This window comes from Lactuca virosa, chromosome 7 (genome assembly GCF_052849685.1).
Source record: "Lactuca virosa cultivar CGN04683 chromosome 7, Lactuca_virosa_CGN04683_v6, whole genome shotgun sequence".
Taxonomy (NCBI): Eukaryota; Viridiplantae; Streptophyta; class Magnoliopsida; order Asterales; family Asteraceae; genus Lactuca; species Lactuca virosa.
Window position 1 is genome coordinate 95,677,930 of NC_136432.1, and position 10,098 is coordinate 95,688,027.

Sequence of the window (10,098 nt, forward strand, 5' to 3'; positions counted from 1 at the left end):
TTTCCTCACCATCATTTTCATGAATCGGAGAGAAACCTTATGACACTTAGATTTTATGGTGTATGTGTTCCTATCCACGTGAATTTGTCAAAACCATAATCACAAGACACGGTTAGTGACAAATTCATATGGACTGAACTTGTACGGTCTTAACTTCTTGCCACCTGGCAGCACAAGGGCCTGTCATTGCTTCCAAGTTGTTATGCAACCAATTGAGAACTCTCAGAACTCATATGCAAAGCCAACTTTAACTAGAATAGGCACAGAAATAGGAATATGTCAACACGATAGGTTACAAACCTCAAGTCGTGTGCTAGTGATAAACTACATGTTTTATTCTTGATTAGATCTTGAAATCCTTTCAGGATCTTTAAGACTCCCACTGTCCTCTTGACATATAAGACTCTCTTGCCAAGACCCATTCCTTGACAAACGAATATTCAAGAGATAGTGCAGATTCTTATCAAGACAAACACTTCACACAATTGGCCTAAGTTGGTCTCTATTTTATCCAAAACATCACAACTTACCAATTTCAAATGTACAAGAGTAGGACACATTTTACTCTTACATTTGATAAGTGTTAATAAACCTTCTTGAAGATGTGTCACTCAAATTACAATCTTGGAGTATGACTCTAAGACTTGTTTTGGAACTCAGTATGATTCATCTTTTGATTTAACCAATTCAACAATTCACGATTCCTCTTCTTAGTCAAACAAATGCACTAAGACGTCCTTAGAGAATCAATTGTGATATGGTTTCATAATCATTCAGATGATCATAAAACATGATACTAAAGTACTCTCCCATCTTTTCATATTTGAGAAACTTTTATCTTTCTGCCAAATTTGATTCTTCTCATTCGTTCTCCCATACATCGAAACTTTTCCAATGTTTCAGAATTATACTTAAACTTGTAAGTATGACCATATTTACTGAACCTTAGTAAATCATGACGAATAATCTTATCGATCTTTGTAGTGGACTTGACCAGTACACAATAATGTGTACTCGATCCCTTAGTCCTTCACTTGACTCACATATACATGTGAACAAGGAACTAGTCTTAATTTTCCGAAGATGAAAATTCTCATTCACCATACAATACAACTTGCATAATTCCAAGTTTCTATCCAACTGAAACTTGGTTGATGAGAATCTTTCCTTATTTGGTACATTATGACACTACCACAAACAAAAAGAATCAAATCTATTTTCCAATGTTGCTATCAATGGAATCATATAAACAACAATTTTCTTCACAAATGCCACTGTAAGGATATTTAAAATAAATAAAAACGAAACTTTTCTTTTATTTAAAACTTGTGGAAAAAATTATCCTTACAATGCAAATGAATATGAAAATTATGTTGTTATCTATTCCTAAGCAATTTATCACAACTCTTAAGCAGCAACTCAAAAATTCTGATCACCGAACCATGCGATCAAAATCCACCTTCGCGATCAGAATCAGCTTACTCTTCTTTAAGCTTCCTCTCTTTTCTTTGATTATTAAAACTCCAACATGTGACCCAGTCACATCATGTAATAAGAATCTCCAAATAGGAACTTAATAGATTTAGATAGTGGACTTACCTGAAGTAGAGTCAAACTTTTTGACCAACCTTATGATCTTTCAGGTAAATAGGGCAGCTTTGCAACCAATGCCCCTTCCTTTGGCAATATAAGCATATGGAATCTTTGGGAATGGTACATGAGACTGTCTCAGACTTAGCCTTTCTCTTTACCATTTGATCAACCGAGTTGACTATGGTCGATCCCTTTCCATTGGGAAGAGATAGATTTTCTGGATTTCTAATGTTACCGTTGTCAATGTCCATGGAAGTTTTGGAAGTTGATCTTCTAATCAAATTTGCTTTACCAGTCCTCCAAATTATTGCTGATTCAGCAGTACCAAGAAAATAGATAAGATCATTAAGGGTCATGTCATAGTCTGTTTCATAGTAGTCCCAAAGGAAACTCACTATGTGACTTAGAAAGTGATTGAACAACCAACTTTCTCAAGACTTTAACACCCAACTCTCCCGGCTTGTCAATATGTGACTTCATCTTCAAGATGTGAGCACACCTAGACCTTGCTTGCCAATAGCGCTTGAGTGACCTTGAACTATTCAAGAACTTGTGGGATAGGGAGATTAATTGGTCGAGGAGGAGGAAGAGAAGTATGATTTCCATTATCCAACCATGGAACATCATATTCATTAGGAAAGCTTGTTCCATGGGATTTGAGAAGATCATAGATATCTAAACCAGACATCTAATATGGGAGATATTCAGGTTAGTTGATTTAAAGTTCTTAATATAACACCCTGATGATATATGGTCCACTAGCATGACCTAGACAGCTCCGGCGCGCCAGCCTCGCCTGGCGCTCCCTTGCCAGCCTTGCTGGAGACTCTCCCGTCGGCCTGACCTGACTCTCCCTTGCCAGCCCTGCTGGGGACTCTCCGGTCGGCCTAGCCTGGCGCTCCCTGGCTTGGCGCTCCCCTGCCATCCTTTCCTGGTGCGCGCCCGCCAGCCTTGCCTCCGGGCGGCCTTGCCCAGCTCCTTGCTAGTTGGGCCTGAATTGGGCTGGCTCAAGGCCTGACCTAATTGTCCCCTATATAATGAATAGTATCTCCTCCATGGAGAGGGATCCTTCCTTTTAGCTCAGCCGCCACTATACTCGGGCCGGGTGGCTCAGCCGCCACCCGCCGCCATCAACCACCATACACCACCACTAGCACCAAGATGGTTCTCTCCAGCTATGGAGGACCGTCTCAGATCTTCTAGCTGATCTAACTTGACCGTCGGAGTCCGCTCCCGGGGCACAGTCCCTGGGGCGGCTCTAACGACTTTGCACTGTGATATCCAGATCTCCGCCACAGCAGAAGACCAGAAGACTCGTCGGAGGTCGATGTCGCATCATTTGGCGTCATCCCGGATTCGAGCAAGTAGCAAAAGCCTCAGTTGGCCTACAAATCGATTTTGACCAGATTTGTTCAGATCTGATGTGTTTTCCTCTAAGATTTGTTCAGATCTGTTCATTTCTACTCACCATTTGGTTCAGATCCATTTGGTTTCTACCAAGATCTGTTCAGATCGATTTGGTTTCGCCAAGATCTTTCAGATCTGTTTAGTTTTTGCCTAGATCTTTAGATCTGTTGAGTTTTTTGCTCAGATCGATAGATCTACCTTACTTTTGCTCAGATATCTAAATATGCCTTGTTTTAGTTTATTTGAGCAACTCTCAAGTTAAAAGATTTTATCAGATCCATCTTTGTTGGATTATTCAGAAAGTTGGGAAGGAAAGAGATTTCTATGAGTTTTTCCCCATCTTTGTTCATATTTTCGAATTTTATTCACCAAGTTGAAGAACAAACAATATTTTGCAAGTTTTTACTTCTTTTGCTTGCTCATTTTTAAGAAAATCGGTTTTTGGTTCGTGATTTCTCATGTACAACTTCATTCAAGTTGTTTATTTAGTGCTTCTTCAAGAAGCTTAGAGATGGAAAACAAAAGATTTTCAGATTTATTGAGCAAGCTGAAGAGTAAAGAAGGTTTAGTGAGAAAAAACCTTGTTAGATTCGTTTTTGTTTAAAGTTTGGGGGTTTTTTCAGTAAGTTGAAAAGAAAAGAAGTTCTCTATGAGTTCTACCCCATCATTTGTTCAGATCTTCTTGGTTTTTCCAAGATCTGTCCAAGTTTGCTTCACAAATCTTTGGATCTGTAGATCCATTTCGTTTTTAGTTCAAATCTATGGATGTATATGATTTTCTTCACTCGAATACTCCCCAAGCTTGCAAAAACCTTCTTAGATCCGTTTTTGTTCATATTCTGGGGATTTGTTGAGCAAGTTCAGAAGAAAAGAAATTTTTATAAGTTTTTTATTTCATTTTCAGCTCATATGTTGTTAGAAAATCGTGTTCAGTTAACATTTTCTATGAACAACTTCATAATTTGCATCAGCTACTTGTAAGCACAACTGAGATGTTTGTACATTTCAAAAAACAAAAAAACGAGTTTTTACACCACTTTTTGTTCATATTTTTGGTGTTCCTTCTTTAGAAGCTTAGAGATAAAAAAAACGAAATCTTTTCCAGATCTGTTCTTACTCACATCTTGAGAAAATAAGAAAGTTTATGGGAAGAAAACCCTATCAAATTCGTTTTTTCTTTTGGTGCCTTTCCGGCAAGTTTGACCAGAAGAGAAATTTTTACAAGTTTATCCCTTTTATCAAGTTCATATTACTAGAAAATCGCTTTTTAGTCCAGATTTTCTGTATATAATTTTACTCCCTTGAATATTTGTTTGTAAACAAAGCTAGGATGTTTGTACTTTTCAAAAAAAAAAATTGAGTTCATAACACACCCCTGTTCATATTTTTGGTTCTCTTTAGAAGTTTAAAAAAAGAAAGCGAAAATTTTTCAGATCTATTTCCTTGTTTACCTTTTGATGGTTTGTTGAGCAAGCTAGTAAAAAAAAAAGTTTTATGGAAAGAAAACCTCATTAGATCCGTTTTTGGTTATATTTTGGGGTTTTTTCAGTTAGTTGGAGAGGTAAAAAAGGTTCTTTACAGTTCATAAACCATACTTTTGCTCAAATAGAGGAGAGAATCCCTCTTTTGGCTGAAGATTTTCGTTTGTTTTTCACAAGTTTTAACAGTTGCTTGTAAGCATAGCTGTCATATTTGTACATCTTACAAACTTTCCACAAAAAAAAATCATGGATCTTTTTCACCAAAACATAGCTATGTTATATGTACATTTCAAAACACATAACATTTTTACCTGAAAGATTTATCCTACCCTCTCCAAAATTTACTGCTCAGTAAAATAAAAAAAAAATAAAAAAAAAGGTAAAAAGAGAGTTCCGGAAATAAAAAAAAGGGGGTGTATAGTGTGCCCACTGTGATGATAAAGAAGAAGACAAAAAACATCTGGTGTCATAAGTGTAGGTGGGCCCAAGCAGTTTGAAATATACAGAATCACCAGATTTCACCGCCTAAGCAATCGCCGACTGACTGCCTTCCCCAAATTTCACCAGCAGTCTGAAACTGAATCACCAGCGGTCGCCAATGACCCTAACAAAACACACCCATGATTCAAAATCACGCCTATGGTCCGATGACCACCCTCCAAAATCACACCTGCCTTAGCCAGCAGCGGTTCGTATTCAACTCCGACTTGGCATTCTCAACAGCAACCATTGCTTCACCGTCCATCCCAGTCACAGACTACCCGGGCATCTCCGAAACACCACAGCTCCGGTGAAGCAACGTCTGACAACCCTCTGTCTTCTTGACTCACTGCTTCCTGATACTCTCCCACCAACTGCCATCATCACCACATGGCGATCTCCAGCTGCCAGCCGTCGGCAAACAAAGACCCAGTAGATCAACGTCGCCGACAATCCTACGGCTCCGATTTCCAGCAACCACCGCTACAGGCGTACCATATCCAGTCGCCACTCGCCAAGCATCTTTAGGCGGAGACGCAACATGTTAGCGCAGTCAGCTGCTCCGATCTCGTCTACACCATCGATCTCCGACGAGAAGCAAATAACGCAAAAGAAAACCAGTAGCGTGTCCCACAAGAATTTTAGTTGAAATTATTCTCCATCTTGACAGTGACGAACAGCTGGAGCTTTTGTCTCTTAATGATGATAAGCAAAAAGGCATGGACCCCACATCGTACCATTGCATACTAAACACGACACAAACAAAAATAAAGAAAGCATAAATGGACCTATTCTGGGTATCTTTCTACACAATCAGGTCACGCAAAAAAAGAAAAGAGAAAAAAAGGAATGAAAAGCAAAACTAATAAAAAAAGGGTGGGCTCATGTGGAAGACTAACACGTTTCAAGAAAGAAAAAAAAAAGGAAATTTGGGCTTATGAGTTACAAGTAGGCTCTCTTTTGGGATCACAAATGGGCTGAAATATTTATATCTTTAGTTTCTTTAAAATGGGCTTCTTTTTCCAGTGGACTGCGACTATTTAATTTTTAAGTTAGCTATTTTATTAGGTTATCCCAACATAATAAAATAGGCCAACTCGCGAGACAAAAATCAACCTTTTGATGTTGGCGTGCCGCAAGCTCTGCTGGGCAAAATACGCTTTCAGAATAAGCATTGCAATCCAGACCACTCAACGTTTCGCAAAAAAAAAAGAGAGACAAGTTGCGACTCACACTACTTGGCACTTCAAAAGAAAAAAAAAAAAAGGGGGATCCGGTCTAATGATTCGACATTTGGGCTCATTCAAAAGGGCTGCTGCCATTTTATTTTATTTTGGGCTTCTCTCATGATTGGACCATTTGGACTATCTTAACAATTAAATGAGTCGCTCAAACAAAAATCAACAATGCAATACTCGCGCAACGCAAGCTTCGTTCAATAGAATGTGTTGCGACTCGAACTCGGTCGACTTCTAAAAAAAAAAAAAAAAAAAAGGGAGAAGTCTAGTGCGCTACTACTCGTGACGCATTCCGAAATAACCCCCAGCAATTGCGCTGCCCAGTTATCAGTATTCGTGTTGACCAATCTCGGGAAGTCTCGCTAATCAACTCTCACATTCATGCTGACCGACCCCCGCTAGTCTTACCGCCCAGCTCTTAATAGTCGCACAGCCCAACCTTCAGCAGCTACTTTGTCTGACTCCCACCAGTCGCGCTGCTTAGCTCTCGGTAGCCATGCTATCCGCTTTTTGTTAGCACTTATGTCGCCTAACTCTTTCCAGCAGCTATGTACCTCAGCTTTCAGCAGTTGTACATCCATATTTCCCTTTTCTTCGCCCCCTCTAAGAAAAAAAGGGGGGAGTAGGGTTGGTACGACACCATGCATAAGTGATTCCGAAGGGGCATAGTTAAAAGAGCTGATGTTATGCATGATAGTGCACTCCCGAGGTGATATTAATATTCCGAGACGGAAGATCAGCCCCGCCGTTCAACCCTCGGTAGTCTCGTTGCCCAGCTTTCAGCGGTCGTGCTGCTCATCTATCGCTAGCAGCTCGGTGCTCAGTTCTCAACGACCCCGATGACCAGCTCTCAACGACGGTCTCGCTACGCACCACTTGACGGTAGCTACACTACCCAGCTCTAAGTAGCACCCCCGCATAGCCCTCGACAAACAGTCAAGACAGCGAGGCATCAGTTATTAGTACGACTAGCGATGCAGCAAAGCATCAGGTACCATCCCGCTTTAACCCAGACTTATCACACGAGCTAGACACATAAAATGTAGGGCGCCAAGCTCCACATGCGAGGTTCAGCACCCTCGCCTTAAGTCGTCTGGCTTCTCAGCCCGACTCCATTATAGCGGCAAGCTCCGCATGCGAGGTTCAGCAACCTCGCCTTGAGTCGTCTGGCTTCTCAGCTCGACTCCATCATAGCGGCAAGCTCCGCATGCGAGGTTCAGCACCCCCGCCTTGAGTCGTCTGGCTTCTCAGCCCGACTCCATTATAGCCCGACTCCATTATAGTGGCAAGCTCCGCATGCGAGGTTCAGTACCTTTGCCTCGAGTCGCCTGGCTTCTCAGCCCGACTCCATCATAGCGGAAAGCTCTGCATGCGAGGTTCAGCACCCTCGCCTCAAGTCGCCTGGCTTCTCAGCCCGACTCCATCATAGCGGCAAGCTCCGGATGCGAGGTTCAGCACCCTCGTCTTGAGTCGTCTGGCTTCTCAGCCCGAGTCCATTATAGCGGCACGCTTCGCATGCGAGGTTCAGTACCCTCGCCTCGAGTCTCCTGACTTCTCAGCCCGACTCCGTTATAGCGGCAAGCTCCGCATGCGAGGTTTAGTACCTTTGCCTCGAGTCGCCTGGCTTCTTAGCCCGACTCCATTATAGCAACATGCTCCGACCATTCCACGCGATGCTCTCCCGCGCGATCTATCTACGATCACTAGCAGCCAAGCCCGATCCATTCCGCGCGATGCTCTCCCGCGTAACATCTCCATGATCATTGGCTGCTAAGCCCAAGCCACTCTCCTAAGTCGCGCATCGTCGTGCACCATAAGTCGCGCATCACAAGCTTATTCCACACCATGATCTTGGTGCTTCCTCTTTCACAGTCATCATGGTTCTCTTGTGCTCGGACGATCGATGAAGTGTTATCTACATTACATCATGCTATAGTGAGGATACTCTCCAACAAGAAGGTCATCCCGACAGTAGCCCTGCTACCTACGACCCCACAACATCTCTGTTTCCTGGCTCTCGGAAATGGTCTCGCTGTGCAACCCTACCTGTAGCCTCGCCGCATACCCCACAACATCTCTGTTTCCTGGCTCTCGGAAATGGTCTCGATGTGCAACCCTACCTGTAGCCTCGCCGCGTACTCCACAACATCTCTGTTTCCTGGCTCTCGGAAATGGTCTCGCTGTGCAACCCTACCTGTAGCTTCGCCGCGTACCCCACAGCACCTCTGTTTCCTGGCTCTCAGAAACGGTCTTGCTATGCAACCCCAACCTATAGCCTCATTGCCTATCCCTCAACAATTATGTTGTCTGACTATCGACAATAGTCTCGCTACGTGACCCTCACTAGCAACCTAATCGCACAGCTCTCGGAATATCTACCACTTATATTATGGTCAACAACCTTACAGTTTATTGGTTTGACAACGTAGTCTGACGCGACTACCTACGCTACCCACATCAGACTGGGGGGAATCTAGTTAGGTATAGTGTACTTTGGAACACCTTCAGGACGGTTACCGCTTCTCATGCAAAGAAGACTATGTAGATGGTTATCGGTGACATTCTGTTTGTGGCTGCGTCGAATAACAGTCTTAGGGACTGAAGGGCAAGCCTACGCTTCTTAGCTACTCCGACCCGACATTTTATCGACGTCAGTGTCGTGTAACACTCTTTAGCAGCCTCGGTCTGCACGATCGCAACAACAGTTATGCTGCATCTCACTGACCGGAATCCAGTTAGGTATAGTGTACTTTGGAAACACCTTCAGGACGGTTACCGCTTCTCATGCAAAAAAGACTATGTAGATGGTTATCGGTGACATTCTGTTTGTGGCTGTGTCGAATTAGAGTCTTAGGGACTGAAGGGCAAGCCTACGCTTCTTAGCTACTCCGACCCGACATTTTATCGACGTCAGTGTCGTGTAACACTCTTTAGCAGCCTCGGTCTGCACGATCGCAGCAACAATTATGATGCATCTCACCAACCGGCTTACACTCCTCTCAACGAAGGAGTATCAAGTCAGCTCAAGTTGCATAAGCAACGTTTGGCTCATCGCATAACCCCACGACTCTCGTGAGCGAGGTTCGGTCATTTCTCTTTATTATTTATTGTATTGGTGCTTTATCTAGTCCGATCCGATTGTCAGCAACCCAATCGCATCAGACTAGGGGGACTTGACGACACACAGTTTATATGACTAAGTCCAGTCTGATGTCGTTGGCCGCGTACCAATAACACCAGACTGGGGGGACTTGATGATATATGGTCCATTGGCATGGCCTAGACTGCTCTAGCGCGCCAGCCTGGCCTGGCGCGCTCCTGCCAGCCCTGCCTAGCGTTCCCTTGCTAGCCTTGCCGGGGACTCCCTTGCCAGCCTCGCTAGGGACTCTCCTGTTGGTTTATATGACTTAGTCTAGTCTGATGTCATTGGCCGCATACCAATAACATCAGACTGGGGGGATTTGATGATATATGTGATAGGTTTTAGGTAAAACAAATAAACTAGAAAAACAATTCCTAAGTTCACATGCAACCTACTTTGGATCTATGTTTTAACTATTGAACATATAACTTTGAATTGCAAAACAAGAACCCTAGAGGAGGAGGCTAATTTCGAAATTAACAAACTAGGGTTTAGGAGTTACATACCTTTCAATTATTATAGTAAACAATTGATAATCCTCTTGATCTTGATCTTGGTCTTCTTGGAAGCTTAGCACCACAAATGTAGTGCCTCTAATGGAATCACACCCAAGAACTAGCAAGAAAGAAACTAGAAGGAGAGAGGATGGAGAGAGTATGCAATTTCGGCCTAGGTATCTTCCAAAGAATAGAGTGGTCGAAAATGTGAGCCAGGAGGCTCCTTAAATAGCTGAGGGATCTAGGGTTTTGGGAAAACC